The 17452-nt window shown below is 45.2% G+C and overlaps 1 pseudogene; it reads left to right on the forward strand.

Moving 5' to 3' along the window:
- Positions 1 to 411: 411 nt before the first annotated feature.
- Positions 412 to 17191, forward strand: LOC114909703 (plexin-B2-like; annotated as a pseudogene).
- Positions 17192 to 17452: the final 261 nt, after the last annotated feature.

A 17452-nucleotide genomic window follows, 5' to 3' on the forward strand; every position in this document is an offset into this window, starting at 1 on the left:
GTCTGTGTGGGTTCCCTCCAGGTGCTCTGGTTTCCTCCCACAGTCCAAAGACATGCTGTTCAGGTTTCCCCCATAGTGTGTGAGTGACACAGAGAGAGTGTGTTTCACTGATGTATGGATGAGTGAGTCATTGTGTGTAGTGTATCTAGCAGTGTAAGTCACGTTGGTGAATAAGGTGTGTGGTGGAAGTCGCTTTTGGAGAAAAGTGTCTGCTACATAAATAAATGAAAGAACCTTTAATAGGAGAATCACTTTGTTTGATATGGTGATGTTTACATTTCAAGCACCAAAATATACACATATGCAACCTGCACCACAGAGCACGTCAGCAGAGAACCCGTCCAATGTGGGTCTGTTCCCCCAGCAGAGGGAGCTGTAGCTGCGCACCACCTGTCGGATTAACGTCGCACTCCGACAGGTCGCGCTGCCTCTCTTACGCACGTGAACGCTGCAGATCCGCTAGAGTTTGTGAAGCACACACAGCCGCTGCGTTCACATTCCTCAAATCCCAGCGCGTGAGTCCGGCGTCGGGCCGCTGCAGTGTGTGCTAGATTGTGGTACGTTATTTAAAAAGGAAAAAAAAAGACGTTTGCACTGAAAAACGTGTGTTCCTTAAATTGTGGAAATTCCAGCAGAGCAGGATTAGAGCGGCTCTCTTCTTAAAACTGCTTCAATCAATCTATGTGTTACTTCTATCCACTATTCCTCCTGCTGCGAAGCGGTGTAGCTGTTTGGGTCCGAATTCTACAGTGGGCTTCTCTGTACTTTTCAGACTCAGAGCAGCAGAGCAGTGCCCCGTGGCGTGGAGGGGTTATCCAATAAGCAACAGGTTCCCCTCAGGGAAACAGTAGCTAATTGCTGATAGTAATATATATACAGTATGTATGTATGTATGTATATTTTACATCTTTTCGGTGTCTGCTTGCTGCACTTATTCTGATACTACGTGTCGTGTACTCATATACAGTGATCCCCGTTACCTGCGGTTTCAGTTGCCCCGCGGCCCGAAAATATGAAATCTTGTGCCGTCCCGCCCGGGACGTGAATCATCCCTTTGTTCAGCGTATGCACGCTGTATAATAATCCGCTACCCGCCCGTTCGTCACTTAGTGGCGTCGCGGTTACCAGATGATCGACTGTTGCGGTGTTGCAGTGCTTGTGTTCAAGTAAGATAAGCTAAACTTAATTAAAAAAAAAAAAAAAAAATCTATACTTATTGCTTATGAGGACCTGGGCGTTGCTCCTTAGTTTTCCTTTCTGCTGGTGGAGAGAGTGGGACTCAGAATTACTGCTCTTACCAGAAAACCTGTGGCAAAACTGTAGAAATTATAGGCATTAACTGTACATTTAATAGATTGGAGTACAAAATTGCTGCCTGCTTTAACAAATTTGTGTGAAGCAAATCATTGCCAGATGTTCAGTGAGCAGGTATATTGATGACAGATGTATTGTGAAAACGAAATACCGGATCCTGCTATTTCGTGAAAGTGTGTAGAGCTGACAGTGAAGCATGTGTTCATGTCTACATGTTTGTCTCACTGTATAGAGAGATGACTAACAGTCTCGCACTTAATGTCCTCTTTCAGAAATGGCGTGGTGGACTCTGGCAGTTCTGCTGCTGTCTCTCTCCATAGCCTGCTGTGCGGAATCCATCCAGGAGTTCACATCCAGCACCCTCATCAATAACGTGGTGCAGGACCCCCTCACAGGCCGCATCTGTGTGAGAGCCATCAAGGCCATCTACCAATTGGACTCCTTGCTCAAGCAGGAGAAGAAAGTAGAGACTGGTCCCAAGAGGGACAGCCGCCACTGCACACCCCCCATCCAGTCCTGCCACGATGCCAAGATGACAGACAACACCAACAAGCTGTTGCTAGTGCACCCGTCTAACGGCTCGCTCATCGTGTGTGGAAGCCTCTTCAAGGGCATCTGCTCCCTGCGGAAACTCAGCAGCATTGACCACCTGATCTACTATAACGACAGCAAGGGTGAAAAGGCTTATGTGGTCAGCAGTGAGGAGATAGTGTCTGTAGTAGGAGTGATGTCAACCTTCACCAAAGAGAATGATACATTTGATGTGTTTGTCGTGGGGAAAGGCTACGGAAGCCAGGGCAACATGAAGCTTATCAGCACCCGCATCCTGCAGGACTTTGGCAATTGGGATGTGTTTGAGGACATTGTTGAGGCTCCTGCTGTTCAGGTCACCCCATTTGTCAAGAAGTACAGGCACAATTTTCGCTACTCATTCAAGGAAAGTGGCTTCATCTACTTCCTCTTCACCCGCACAAGAGGGGAGCTACATAACAAAAACTTTACCTTCATCTCCCGCCTTTGTGAGGATGATCACCATTACTATTCCTACATGGAACTGCAGCTCAGCTGTGGCCCCAACAACATGTACAACAAGACACAGGCCACCTTTGTCTCCTCCCCTGGGGAGGAACTGGCCCGAAACCTGAGCGCATCCGGTCAGTACGGCCAAGTGCGGTCGCAGGACAAGATTCTGTTCGTAGTGTCCAGCACCGATGAAGACAAGCCCCGTTCGGGGCTCTGCACGTACCCCCTGAGATATATCAACCAACGAATTATGGAAATCATCAGTGCCTGCTATACAAAAAATGGGAAAATTGGAAACAAAGTAGCTGTTGATTCTCCGTACACAACCTCAGCAAATCTATTATGTTCAGTATCAGTCCGTGTAAGTAGCGCTCCGTTTCAAACATGACATTAGCAATGTTTTCAGTAGTGTCTTGAGGTTCTGTAAAGTCGGAACAGTGAAATGGGATAGCTCACCTTAAGGTTTATTGTCTTTATTAGAATTTTCTAAAAGTGAAAACCTGAGTATCCGCTCTTGCACACTTGACAAAGTGATTGTATGAGGAAGCTGACGTTAAAGACTTCTCTCTCTGTGCCCATCAGCAAGACACGCTGACAAAGTACAAATGTAGTGCCGATTTCCTGCCTTCACCGCTGGCCAGCACACCAGGCTTTGCGCTGGCTGCCCAAGCTGTCCACACCACCAGAGGCCTGCTCATGGCTGTCGCCGTTGCTGTGGAGGCTGAGCGCACGGTGGCCTTTCTGGGAACCAGCAATGGGAAGGTGTACCACGTGAGTACAGCAGCAGAGGGTGTATGGTATCAGAGAGCAGTCCCAGGTACCAGTGTGGTCAAACTCATTTTCATAGGAAAGAAAATGGTGTGAAACTAGAACACAGGTAAACTTCCAGGTACACCTGTCCAGCACACCAGAGGTGTACCGAACTGTCCCTGGACCCAGCTCTGGTGAGGCAGTGAACAAACACCTGCTATTCGACAGAAACCACAGGCATCTGTACGTCACCACAGGAAAAAAGGTACCGTCTTGGGAAGTGGACTGTATTTGTACTCTGTGTAAGACGCTTGATGCTGGATATCCTTGGCTCTGTGTCAGATCTCAATGGTACCAGTGGAGGAATGTGATATGATGGACTGCAAGTCTTGCATGGACCTCAAGGATCCCTACTGTGGCTGGTGTGCCTTGGAGGGCAGGTAAGCACTCAGTTCACACCCAGTTAGCAGTGAGATATTCACTACTTTCTACACAACAGTTTGCTCCTACTGCTTTCTGCATGAATGGCTCCTTTGTCTAAGGCATAATAAATGCAGACAGTCCTATTTAACAACACGCCACATTTCACGTATCCATATTTTAATTGAATAAATGGTTTGATCAAAGTCATTGATGGAAAAAGTATGTGAACTTCTAAGGTAATGATATGCTGAAAAGAGGGTAATTGGAGTCTGCAGTCAATGCATTGGGTGTTCCAGTCGACTGAGGTGTGAGTTTGGCCTGCCCTGCCGTAAAAAAAAATACACACGGTTTTTAGTACCTGCTCTTCACAGCACAATTCAGTTGAAATACAATAGCCTGATCAAGTCTACATAAGAAAAATACTGAACAAGAGCTGTGTTTGTGGGAGGTTACCATGGAAGAAAGCAGTGCTCTCCAGAAAGACATTACTGCCCATCTCACCTTTGCTGTCAGCCGGGTGTTCACAGCTGGAACAACATTATGTGGACAGGTGAAACAAATCTGACCTTTTCTGGTAACTGTATACAGTATTATTTTTAGAGAAAGCCAAACACTGCATACCCACATCAGTAGCCAATCCTGTGATCTAAAAAAAGGGGTTTTTAAACTGGGGTCCGGAAGAGGGAGTTAGGGGGTCCGCGGAAAACTTGACAGAAAAAAATATTACAGTAATATAATTTTTTACGTAATCTACGTATAGTTTCGTGATTTATGAGTGATTCCTTGTAACGTGTTTATCCCAAAATGCTTTGCGCTCTTTACATTTTGCACTTTTGCGCACATGGCGCGTGCTAAGAAGCTGCGCACGACTGGCGAAGCCTTATTGTTACCAGCTACTAAAGACATTGTCAGGGAGTTATTGGGAGAGGGAGCAGCACGAAAAGTAGAGTGCGTGCTTGTGTCAGGCAATAACGCAGTGAGCAGATGCATAGGTGACATGGCCAACAATATTGCTTTGCAGCTTTTACAACAAGTGCAGGCCAACGAATACTGTGGCGCGCGGCGCTCTGGGTTCGGATGGGGCGAAAAAGGACGCGCAGGCAGCGTTCAGGAAGAACGTTTTACTAGAACACCGGCATACGGGGAAATGATGCTCGCGATCCGAGGACACCATTTCCTCAAGAACCTGCACCTCATTTTATTTTTTTTTTCTTTTTCTTACGGATCAGAATGGGTCACCAGCCTACCCAAGGTGTCTGACTCCACATACTGTCCAAAGCGACAGGAACTAATATCTCCATTCATCATTTCCGATAATTAAAATCTTTATTCAATAAATAAATCCTGGAAAACTGCCATGCCAAAAATAAAATTAAATAAAACAATAAGATCAATAAGTCCAACAAACATGAGAGAAAAAAAAAAAAAACGCATGGCAGAACCTTTAACACACTAAAAAAAAAAAAACCTGCACCGCCTTCCCAGCCTGCTTTTTTTTTTCAAACTTTATTTAATAAAGTTATCAATAATACATAGAACCAAAACAATACATTAAAATCCGCAATCAAACAAATCCAACACCGTTTTCCTACAGTTGGTCAACAAAATCACAAAGCAACCATTACATAAAATAGATTGTCAAGACAAAGTCTTTCCCATAACAATCCCCTTTCTGGCTTCAAAGAATATAACTGACCCATGTCTTCCCCACACCAACATACTCAAAAGGACTGTCCCAGCCTGCTTAGTGCCACCAGGTTGGTTTGGTTCGGTTCGGTTCCGTTTGTTTGTTTTTTGTTTTTTTTTTCTCCCCCCCCCCCTCTCATTGGCAAACAGAGACACCCCTTTATTATGCCCTCAAGTCCCCCCCAAGGGTTGCACTCTTTATTCACATTTTCCCCATAATGCAACTATTTACAATAAATGCATTCCCTGCTGGAGGATGTGGTGGTGCAGCGTGTTTGGCTGGGTCTCGCTCTCTGGTGGGTCTGGGGTTTGAGTCCTGCTTGGGGTGCCTTCCAACTGACTGGAGTTCCATCCTGGCAGTGTCCCTTCCCCCTCCAGCCTTGCACCCTGTGTTGCTGGGTTAGGCTCTGGTTTGCCACAACCCCATTTTGGGCAAGCTGTTTCAGGCTGTGTGTATGAGTGAGAGAGAGTGAAAGAGACTTTTGGCTACAGCGAGTTGCCAAATAAAAGAAAATTACTGAAACAGCATTTCAGATGTGCATTTATTGTAATGTGAATTGTAATATCAGAATCATCATATTTGGGGGTCCTCGGGATTAGAAAAGATTGAAAACCCCTGATCTGAAACACAAAAGAAGTTTGGTCATGGCTGTGATCCGAAACGCAGGAGTAAATCAGTAACGGATTGGCTCGGACAGAAGCAGTTCCATATTTTACAATGATCAGAAGAGAGTCCTGACCTCAATCCCTCTGAAATGCTGTGGTGTGATCTCAAGCAGGCTGCTCATGCAGGACAAAAATATAGATGAATTGAAACATTTTCTTGTAGTGTAATGGGCCAAAATTTTCCCTACTGTTGTAAAGGTCTAATGTTTGAACTTATTGCCAATAAAGGATGTTCCACTCGATACAAAATATTTTTCACTTTTTTTTTATTTCCATCAGTGACTGATTTTTTTAAACTGTTTGTTCAATAAAGATATCATCACATTGTACACATCATCTGAAACCACTTGTCCCATGCGGGATTGCAGGGAGCCAGAGCCTAACCTAGTAGCACAGGGCATATGGCTGGAGGGCGGGAGACACACACCCGTCGCAAGGCACCCCAAGTGGGACTCGAACCCCAGACCCGCCGGAGAGTATGACCCGGTCAAACCCATTGCACCACCATGCCCCCTCAATAAGGATATGGTCATGTAGAATGTGTGACTATTAAAAGACTGATGAACATTGACTCTTAAGTACAGTTTGTTTCCTTCACCATATGCACCGGCCTTCATCACATAAGTAGCTGCATAAAACTTTACCAGAATATCACCGATTTCTAGTCACCTTTCTTTTTTTTTGAGATGCATATAAACATTTATGTTACATTGCAGTGGCTCTGTAAAGGATTGATTCGAGCATGATCTTGAACAATTATGCCTTACATGAACTTAAGACATCATGGGTGAAGTGAGTCTGGAAGAGATGAGTTTTAAGACCCTTTTTAAATGTGGACAGAGATTCAGCAGTTCTGAGCGAGAGGGGGAGGTCATTCCACCACAACGGAGCCAGAACTGAGAACCACTTTGCTTTACCTTTCGCGCGTGGGAGCACCAAGGTGGCAGATGTGGAAGAGCATAGAAGTCTGGTTGGCGTGTAGCAGATGATCAAGTCTTGTAGATACCTGGGAGCAGTTCTATTGATGCATTTGTAGTCAATAACCAGGGTCTTGAATTTGATGTGGGCAGCTATAGGAAGCCAGTGCAGAGAAACGAGTAGAGGAGATACATGGGAATGCTTCGGCAAGTCAAACACAACTCGCGCAGCAGCATTCTGTATCAGCTGTAGAGGTTTGGTGGCAGTAGCAGGAAGGCCAGACAGGAGAGAGTTGCAGTATCCAGACAAGATGTCACCATGGCCTGGACAAGTAGTTGGGCAGAGTTGTTAAATTCCAAAGGTTCCCTGCCAAAGATTCTGTCTGTCTACTTACATCTTCACCTCATAGTTAAAAGCAATATTGAGAAGGTCTTGGAATCCACACTGTTGGAGTTGTGTAGACGGAAGGCTTTGGAAGTGGTTCGTACAGAGTGGGCTGGAGCAGTGGCTCATGGGTATCCTTTCTGCTGCAGGTGCACCAGGAAGTTTGACTGCAGGAAGGCAGAAGAGGAGAAGCACTGGCTGTGGAGTCCTCAGAACCAGTGTGTGGAAATAACATCTTTCCAGCCACCAAATCTGAGCTGCAAGAAGATGCAGAAGGTATGAGAGGTTGACTTTGCCTGTATCTCCTACGCCAAGGAACATACACTTTAGACCCTTGCCCAGATTTTACCAAAGGGCATGTTTTCAACATAGGAGAAGAGACATTGCCAGATACTGGAAAATTCTGCAGAAGAACCCCACAATGAGTATCTTATCATTTCCAGTTTTAGAATTTGCATCATGTCGTTCATCCAGTGCACATGGGAGAGACACACAGACACGCTATCTTTCTAACACTTTAAAATAAAGTCGAAGGTTACGGCGACTGCAGTTTTTTAGGATGTGGTTATTTGTATACGTACCTGAGTTTACATTAACTGGAGGTTTGTAAAGTACAGTTTTCCCCATTTTAGGTTGTTGATATGTTTCCTCTTTTGTAAGAAATATGCAAACACTTCAGGGAGATTCACAATTAAAAGTGTTGCTAATCATTTAACTTGATTCATTTGACATTAAAATTCATAAATTCCGCAGTTCCGGCTGTTCAGATGATTTTTGAGCTATTTAATAGTTATGTTAATGTAAACTTTACTCCCACGAACTTGGATGTTTTATTGACTAACTGTGCTATGACACTGTTTGTAGAGCTGTTCAGAATAGCGCTGTTTACATTGTGTAATGTCTTTTATTTCAATATTGTCTCCATATTCAGTTTGATCTTGGATCACATAGTGTGTGCATGTCAGAGGTCCTTGATCTGTGTGCTTTATTTGCAGGTTGACATCAACGTGGCTTCTCTCCCCAGCATTGGAGGGGATGACAGTCTGAAATGCATTTTTGGCAATTTTGAAAGTGAAGCGAAAATGGGCGACTCAAAGGTCACTTGTGATCTGCCGAAAGTCACCAAGATTCCTGTCACTCCCAAAAATAAAGGTGAGTTTCCCAGCTGTGTGCCATGGTGCAACGGTGAGCAAAGTCATTGTAGCTTTTCAACACCTTTCCCGGAGAGGTCTTGCCGGCAGGCGACGTAACCCGTTGCTAACCCGTGTGCCTTCAGATTTCGTCCAAGTGGCCGCGAAGATCTTTGTGAATGACGAGGTGGAGTTGGCATCCAGCTACTTCACCTTTTATAACTGCAGCGCAGCCGCGAGGCAGGCGGAGAACACACCGTGAGTGGCGGCGTCAGGGTGGGGCGGGTGCCTATTACAGCATAATGTCATGATGTGCCTGCCTAAGGCACTTCTTCGAAATCAGTCTCTGCTTTTGTCTTTCACTTTGACTGCATGGGCAAGAATTGTTCTTGAGGGGATTCTTGGAATATCTACAAACATCGATATATATATATCCATCCATTATATTTACTTAGCAGACACTTGTCTCCAGAGCAACTGCCACTGAACTCTAGGTGGTGTTACAAGTCCACACACTTTGGACACCAAAGTGACTTACACTGCTAGGTACACTACTTACAAGGGCTCACTCATCCATACATCAGTGAAACACACTCTCTCTTCTTCTGTCACTCACACACTATGGAGGAACCTGAACAGCATGTCTTTGGACTGTGGGAGGAAACCCATGCAGACACAAGGAGAACATGCAAACTCCACACAGGCTGAGTGGGGATCGAACCCACACCCTCTCGCACCACCCAGGCACTGTGAGACAGCAGTGCTACTCATTGTGCCACCCGTTCATTCATCCATCCATCCCTGTGTCCATTTTACGGGGCAGCTGATAGCGTTGACTTTAGAGCTGCTGCCTTTGGATCCAAAGGTTCAGTACCGGTTCAGATCTCACCTGTTACACTCCTGTAATACCCTTTAGCAAGGTAATTGCTCCAATAAAATTACCCAGCTGTATAAATTGTAAATAGCTGTAAGTACCGTAACGTTGTAAGTTGCTTCGGAGAAAGCGTCAGTTAAATGAATAAATGAAAATGTAAATCCGGATGACTGGTCTCTGTTAATGCTACAGGTTTTGGGAAGGAGAAGATCAGTCAAGACAGTATTAATGTTCTCACCCTGGTGCCTTGGTTGTTTGCGTTTGCTAACAGGTGCATCTCGTGTGTGGACAGCGAGTGGAGCTGCCAGTGGAACACTCAGGAATTCATCTGCGATGACAGCGATGAATCCGTGGGTGATCACATTATCAAACATAAAGAAGTAAGAAATGAGGCAGCAGCAGCACGTCTCACCTATTCCTGTCTGCCTTGTGCCAGGTGTCTTAAAAATGAAAAAATGCCCCGTGTTTGACATTCGCAGGGAAGTAAGTGCCCAGTATTTGAGAATCCGACTCCGTCTCTCATTCCTGTGGGTTACGAAACCTCCATCGAGTTCACTGGAAAAAACCTCAGCGTTTATGAGGTGAAAGATTTTTCCTCATATCTACCTGTTGACTGTGATAAGTAATAAAATAATTTATCGTTGCCTTTTTTTTTTTTTTTTTTTTTAAAGTAGAGATTGCCTTGAAGATTATAGTGGATTCTGGGTTACACTGTTTGTCTACCTTATCTCTTCCAGGGCAGAGAATTCAAGATTGGCACCGAGCTGATGGTGCCCACTGAGGAAATGGTCACTATAAAAGATTCAAACTACAGTTTAAAGGGATGCAAGGTCAGTGTTGGACCGAATTTCATTGCCTTGGTGTTCTGAGCAGCTCTGTTGCCCTCACTTTCACTTGCACCATGCTGACCAGAGCAGAGGGCCACACTAGCGCTGTGGAATACCACGGCGTAGCCTGTGGAGCAGCTTCCGAGCTCATCTCCTAGGTGTCTGGATAAGGGTTCGACATGCATAGATGAAAGCGCAAAGCAACCACCAAGTGTGTGAGAGTCCCAGCTGTTGCAGCTTTTCCTTCGCAAACAGTGTCCTGCAGCCAGGGATGTATTGTACTGCACAACGTGCCCCAGAACACCTTCCTTCTCTTGCCTGTATGGGAGGGAAGGAGGAGGGAGCGGAGCTGAGCTGCCAGTAAGTGCACCAGCTGTCCATCAGGGCCTGGCATCCTGCTCACTTGGTGGCTTTTGTGGCAAAAAAGGTTGTACCAAAGTAGTTTGATATTGTAGCAGCACCTTATGAACATAGCAGATGTTTTGGGTTAATGTGCTTGGGTGCTGCTTGGCTCTCCTGTTTCTCAGTATCTGTCAGTTAAAGAATTGTTTACTCACACAGTGGTGAACTATTTCTGATGGAAGACTTTCAGTCACATGTGGATGCCCAATGTGCTAGCAGCAGATGTGCAGGGCTCATAGCTGAGCCTTAAAGACCCAGGTTCAAATCTCCTCTCCTTCTGTTGTAGAACCTGTGAGCAAGCTACTTAATTGTTCCAGTAAAACTGCTCAACTGTATCAATGGGTACAATCAGTGTAAGCAGCTAAATGGTGTTTATGACTAACATTTAAATAACTATAATGGTAAATGTTTAAGTAACTACTGCTCTTTACTCAGGGTAAGTACCTTTCACTGGGGTACTACAGGTGGGATTCAAACCTGCAACCTTTGGGTCCAAAAACAGCAGCGCTAACCAGTATGCTACCAGATGCCCTGCGTGTAAATGTCTAAATGTAATGTAAGCGTTGATGCCTGGATAATAGATCATCGTAATATCAAGACCTCTCAGAATTTTTGCAGTTTGCAAGCACCGAATGTTAATGTTGCTTTTTCTTCGTTCCCGGGACAAGTTTGCCTATGACGAAGCGCAAACAGTTGATGTGCTCTTCTACATCAAGGACAGAAAGACACATAAGAAGATTGACAGCAAACTAAACGGTAGGCCTGACAGTCAGATGTGGACTGTTCGGACCGGAGCCGTGCGCACAGGGGATGGTAAAAACAATGAGTTGAACTGATTCTTATAACTGACTGTTCAGTTAAGAGACCTTGCGCATGGAAGTCGTCAAAAAATGAATGGAAATTGATGTCGTGTGCGGTGTGCTGATGGTGGTGTCCACCCCCCACATGCAGTGACGCTATACAACTGTGCTGTGGGCTGTGAGGACTGCAGCCTGTGCAAGAGTGCAGACCCCATGTACAGTTGTGTGTGGTGCGATAAAACCAAGTCCTGCGAGTATCGGAAAAGGTGTACGAGTGGTGAGCGGAGGAGGGACTGTCCCAACCCTGAAATCACTGATGTGAGTTTCTGGAGACACTGCACCATGTTTTCTCTGTATCATACAAAAAATAGCACATTTATTACCTCCTGTCCTTTTATCTATCCAAGCAAATTAATAAATGTCCTTTTGGTCATAGCTAAAAACTGCCAGATCTCGTGTCTAACAGTTCACTTGGTGTCTAATCTCCTACCATGAATACTATTCTATATCCGATTTGTTAACAAAAAAAAAAAAAAAAACACTTTTGGCAATCCTAATACTGGCATTGACTTACTTCTACCAAGGCAAAAGTTATTTCTATTAGTGACACACCTGTCCCTTTGGAGCAGGATGGTAATGGTTTTATTAGAATGAATGACTTTTTCCCTCACGAAAAATGCACGTACAAAACAAACATCTCACAAATACACCAATTTACCTTATCTTTTTTCTACCGAAAGTAATAACAAGAAGGGATAAACTCTAGCAAACATTCCCCCCCCCCACGGGCTCTCTAATCGTTACAAAATGCAGATAACCTGTCTGTACATTGTAAGTATGTATCTGAAGAGGAAATGCTCATACCTCATCATACCTCAGTATGGGCCTCTGAAAGGGGGGATTTCAGTAACCATCAAAGGCTCCAACCTGGGTATCGTGAAAGAGGACATAGAGAGCATCAGAGTGGCCGGAGAGCCCTGCGTGCACCAGGAAGAGAAGTACTCCGTGTCCACCAGGTACAGCAGAGCACCCGGTCACCTGCACTTTTGCAAACAGGCATTGTCGGTTGCGCCGCAGCATTTCTGTAACTGCCGCTCCTCTTCCCTTCCTGCTTCAGCGTGGTGTGTGAGATCGGTGGAGTCCAACAGAAACAGTCAGGGGTTGTAGAGGTGAAGGTGAAAAGAGGGAAAAGCGGGACGTCGAGTGTTATGTTCACATACAGGGTGAGAGCGTCACTGAGACTGACGTAAACATACCATCGTTCCCGTACCAGCTGTCGCCCCGGTCGCTGTCAGTCCGTGTCGAGAACTTGCTCACTTGCTCACTGCTGAGTACTTTGTGTCGTGTGGATTCATATTTCCAAGAAGTCCTGAAGGTTTTTTGTCCTACCAAACGCTTGTAGGATCCCAGACCCGAAAGGGTCCAGCCTAACCGAGGCCCACGGGCGGGAGGAACTCTTATCACAATAACAGGAACGGACCTGGAAACCGGTACCAAGGATGACGTCAGCATCACTGTCGGCGGGGTGGTGTGTATCATGTAAGTACTCTGTGCCCTGGAGAAATGACACCAAGCCTTAGCGATGCTCTTCCGAGTCTGAGTTTCTGCAGTGCAATTCCCAGTTTGCTTCTGAGAAGAAGCGATGAGAGGTCACTGAGACACGAGATGTCTGTTGTCTTCGCACCTCTCTTTGCTGAACCCCAGTGCAAATTTCTGCCACAAACTGCACCCACCGTTCCCGTCCACAGGGAGACGTTCCGGAAAAATATAACCTGCAAAACCGGAGAGTACACGGTACAGAAGGTCCCCTCTGATAACCTGACAGTGACAGTGAAGTACGGGAAGCACACCACGAAAGATGTGCCTACGCCGTTCAGGTTCTTTGAGAATCCTAAACTGGATCACCACTATCCAGACATAAGTTTTGTATGGTGAGTCTGTCCTCTACTTCTTTTTCCCTTCTTACTGGGAGAGTGAGAGAACTACACAATATGTAATCTTTTTGAAGCATTATGCTGGTAATGGACCACATTCCCATAGGTCTGGACTGAGCAGGAGATGTAATACTATGCTGTAATGAACCGTATTGTGTGACATCTTTTCAGTAGATTATACAGATCACTCATCGCTAGGTGATGAACAATGGGTATGACTGGTGGCATTTTCTCACCTTAGCTCATCTCCTTGCTTTGTGCCAGCTCCATATGAGACAATGGTTGCTTTGGGTTCGACTTCCTATCCTTACCTACGGAGTTAAACATGCACATGCTATATTCGTATACGTGTCAAATCCTTGAGAAGAAAGCTGGTGTTTATTGATCATATTGTACAGATTTAGGGTGACATTAGTGTTGTGCTAATTTCAGTGGGGGCCGGATCATTTTTATCGTCGGCACCGGGTTTGACCTCGTCCAGAACACTGCCGTGAAAGTGGTGCCCTCCAGCGAGCAGTCAGGCGTCACCAGTCCACTGAAGGTTTGTGTCCGATGAAAGGCTTCTTACCAAAAGACCACTCCCAGTGTGCAGTGCCTGTCTTCTCTGCTTTTTGGAGCAGTAGGGGTTTTAAGTAATGGAGCACCTATAGCACCAGCATTCCACCAGTATTTTAATGTGTGTATATACATTTGTTGTGGGTCAGGTAGGAGCCATGGACTCTACTCTGGTGTCTCTCTCAGTCTGATCCTTCCCTTGCAGTCTGAAGTGGAGGTAAAAGGCGAAAATGACACAGTAACGCAGTTCTCCTCCCCGACGGTGAACGTGACCGATGGGATAGCGTCTCTCAGGACCTACATCGTCATGGACAACATTGAGCTTGAGCTCAAGCCTTTTGACTACCACCCGGATCCTACGTTTGAAGAGAACCAAAAAAGGATTGTTTCAGAGAACAGCATCATATCTGTAACTGTAAATATAATCTTCTGTTGGCATTATTCAGGAGTAATTCCTGCAAAATTGTTTTATATTCACCAAATGTTTGCATACTGTTTTTGTTGTCTGTTTTAACATGTAAAATTACAGCTGAGAAAAGCAACAGGTGATGTAATGTCCCCAGTTTTCTTGATGAAACCCAATTGATACAGTACTTCTGAAATACAATAAATTCTCTTTCTCAGTATTAGAGCTTTTGCAGTTAACACAGAACAGTGTGGCTAAGCCATCTTCTTGTCTCTCGCACCCAAGGGTAAAGGTTTCACCAAAGCAATGACAGCCCAAGAAGCAGAAGCCTTTGTGGGAGACGTCTCTTGTGGGGTCAGCATCTTACAGGATGACATGCTCTTCCTGGACTGGACCCAACCAACATCTTGCTTTAAGAGGCCCAAGAGAGACACAAAGTCAGATTTGCTGGAATTTAAGGTAAGGCACTGTGCTGTGCAGAGAAGGATTCCTGAATTGAAGCTTGAAGAGGAGAAAAGGCTACTCAGCTTTACTGAAGTTGCTAAATAAAACTACAGCTTTAGTGGAGTTGCCTGAATGCCTGTGGTTTAATTCTGCTCCAACTGTATCGTTTCTGCTTCCCTTCAGATTAAGTTCGGCCATGGGCAGTGGATTGTAGGCTCAGTGGAGTATGAAAAGAAGACTGAGGCATCCTGGACATCTCCCCTGGACATCACAATTCCTGCAGTGATTGCCCCGATGGTGGGGATCATCATAATCATAGCCTCAGTGTGCTGCTACAGGTAAGTGACTTTGTTTTAAACCTCAGAGCATGAATTCCAAATTTGGAACATTGCTGCTCGTATGCCCTTCAACTGCTACACCCCAGCCAGGCCCCTTCGCTCGTCTACTTCTGCTTGCTTGGTGGTCCCGCGCACGAAAGGTAAAGCTTGGAGATTCTCGGTTCTGGGTCGTATCTTATAATATTTAAAAAAAAAAAAAAAATGGTGGGAGGGTATCGGGATTTGTCTGTCCTGTGTTTTATGCACCTACTCGAATGATGAACCTCGGTACAGCAAGTGGTAGGTAACAAACTAGGTTTGCTTGAGACTTTCATGTCTGCAGCTATGTCTCCTTCTCTCAATGCAATGCATAAATTGTACTTTTGCTGAGATGTATGTCACTTTGGACAAAAGCGTCTACTACATGAATCAAATGTAAATATAATGTCAACTGAGAGAACATAAGTTATCACACATCCTGAGTTTTCTTTAAAAAAAAATAAAGATAAAACTGTGCGTAGGGAGTTACATAACACCGTTACTCAGTGTATGAATTTTATTGCTTCTTCTTTTGAGGCACTTTTGTAATTTGATCATTTCCATGCGTGTGCACAGGAAGCAAGCTGAGAGAGAATATGAGAAACTGAGGCAGCAGCTCGAGAACCTGGAGGGGAGCGTTCGTGACCGCTGCAAGAAGGAGTTCACAGGTCTTTTCCATAACTAATATTCTGCTCATCTGCAGCCTTTTCTCTGGCTCTTACCACTTCTTTCTGTTCATTTGTTTGGAACATCTCTCTGGGTATTAAATCAGAGATGAATTCCAAACTTATTTGACTCAGATGCCTCAACTCTTAAATAAATCTGGGGGAAGAAGTGTCTATTTTCTGCATTTTTAAAATTAATCTGCAACATAATAATGCATTTGTATGATCCCTGTATCGTGTGCCTCGGTACTCAGTTGATAAGGCAAAGTGAATTGCAGCCAGATTCTAACTCTGATTAATTGTGGGAGTATTCATTGGGACATATGAGAGCTGAGAACAGGAATAACATCCAGAAACAGGGTTAAAGATGAGGCCACAGTTATATTTGCATGGAATGAGTGTGAGTGCTAGTGGGTGTTTCTTGAAAAGGCTTGTGTCTCCACAGCTTGCCTTTGAGGTTCTGGGTGAACATCCTGAGGAACCCACACTTCATCTTCGACATTCACGTGAACGAAGTGGTGGACGCCTCCTTGTTTGTTATTGTCCAGACCTTCATGGATGCCTGCACCAAGAGCGAGCGCAAGTTGAGCAGGGTGAGCCTGGGAGCGCCTTGACATTACGCCATTGTTGATGTTAAGCAAAGGGAAGGATCCATGAGCCAGGACTTCATTTTTTTCTCCAGCCCATGATCCCTCTGTAACCATTTTCCTTTGGCTTTATTCCTTACAGGATTCCCCGAATCACAAATTACTCTATGCAAAGGAAATCTCCACATACAAGAAGATGGTGGAGGAGTAAGTACTGTCAGGGCTACCACTTGGTAATCTCACCATTTCCTACCATTTGCAAAAATCCCTTTGCCTTTAATCAAGATGACCTGTCTCGGCTTGTATTTGTCCATAGTTACTACAAGGGCATCAGGGAGATGGTGCCCGTCAGCAACCATCATATGAACACCCACTTAGCGAAGGTGTCACGGGTGAGTGAGTCTTCCACTATTGCCCTTGTACTTACATTTACATTTATTCATTTAGCAGACGCTTTTCTCCAAAGTGACATACATCTCAGCAAAAATACGATTTGTGCGTTACATTAAGAGAAGGAGACATGGCTGTAAACATGTAATTAAGTAAATCTAGTTTGTTACTATCCACTTGATGCACCGATGTTCATCGCTCACGTAAGTGCAGAATAGATACTTCTGTGAGGTTGTGATGTTATGTCTTATGTGGACACAGTGAGGAGCCAGATCTTACCTTCAAAGGGGGTGTAGATATGGCTGCTTCGGCTGGTTTTGGTCAGTCCTAGAAGTTCCTTACTTCAAGTTGTTCTTTGTCTCGCAGTCTCACACAGACAAACTCAGCACCCAAGTGGCTCTGCATCAGCTGTACCAGTATGCAAACAAGTACTATGATGTGGTATGTGACTCACTCTCCCTTTCCTGTCAGACACATATGAACACAAGGATCTGAGATCGAACACGACGCTGTGCATCTTCTCTAACGGAATCTGTTCTTGCCTTCCTTCCAGATCATCACCTCCTTTGACGAGGACCCACTGCCCAGAATAAACAGCTTGCTCTGAGACTGCAGCAGGTAGTGGCTGTACTGGAGAACAAAGTGACAGACCCCTAACCTCTGTAGGAGGGCGGGGGCCGGTTTTGGTACTGTGGGGCCAGAAATTAAAGCGGAGTTTATTTCATATGGCCTGAGTCCTGAGTGGAATAGCAAAGACGTGGGGAAGGGAAGGAATGGGGCTGTTCCGAGGAACCCTCCCCCCCCCATCTTAAACGTTTGTTGTGTCTGAAACGGTGTCACAATTCCCTCACGGTTCTCAAAGTCGATCCCCCTCCCTGTGCTGGTCCAGATCATACAACACGTGCCAAGGGGCCGAGG

Source organism: Scleropages formosus, unplaced genomic scaffold (genome assembly GCF_900964775.1).
Source record: "Scleropages formosus unplaced genomic scaffold, fSclFor1.1, whole genome shotgun sequence".
NCBI classification, from domain to species: Eukaryota; Metazoa; Chordata; class Actinopteri; order Osteoglossiformes; family Osteoglossidae; genus Scleropages; species Scleropages formosus.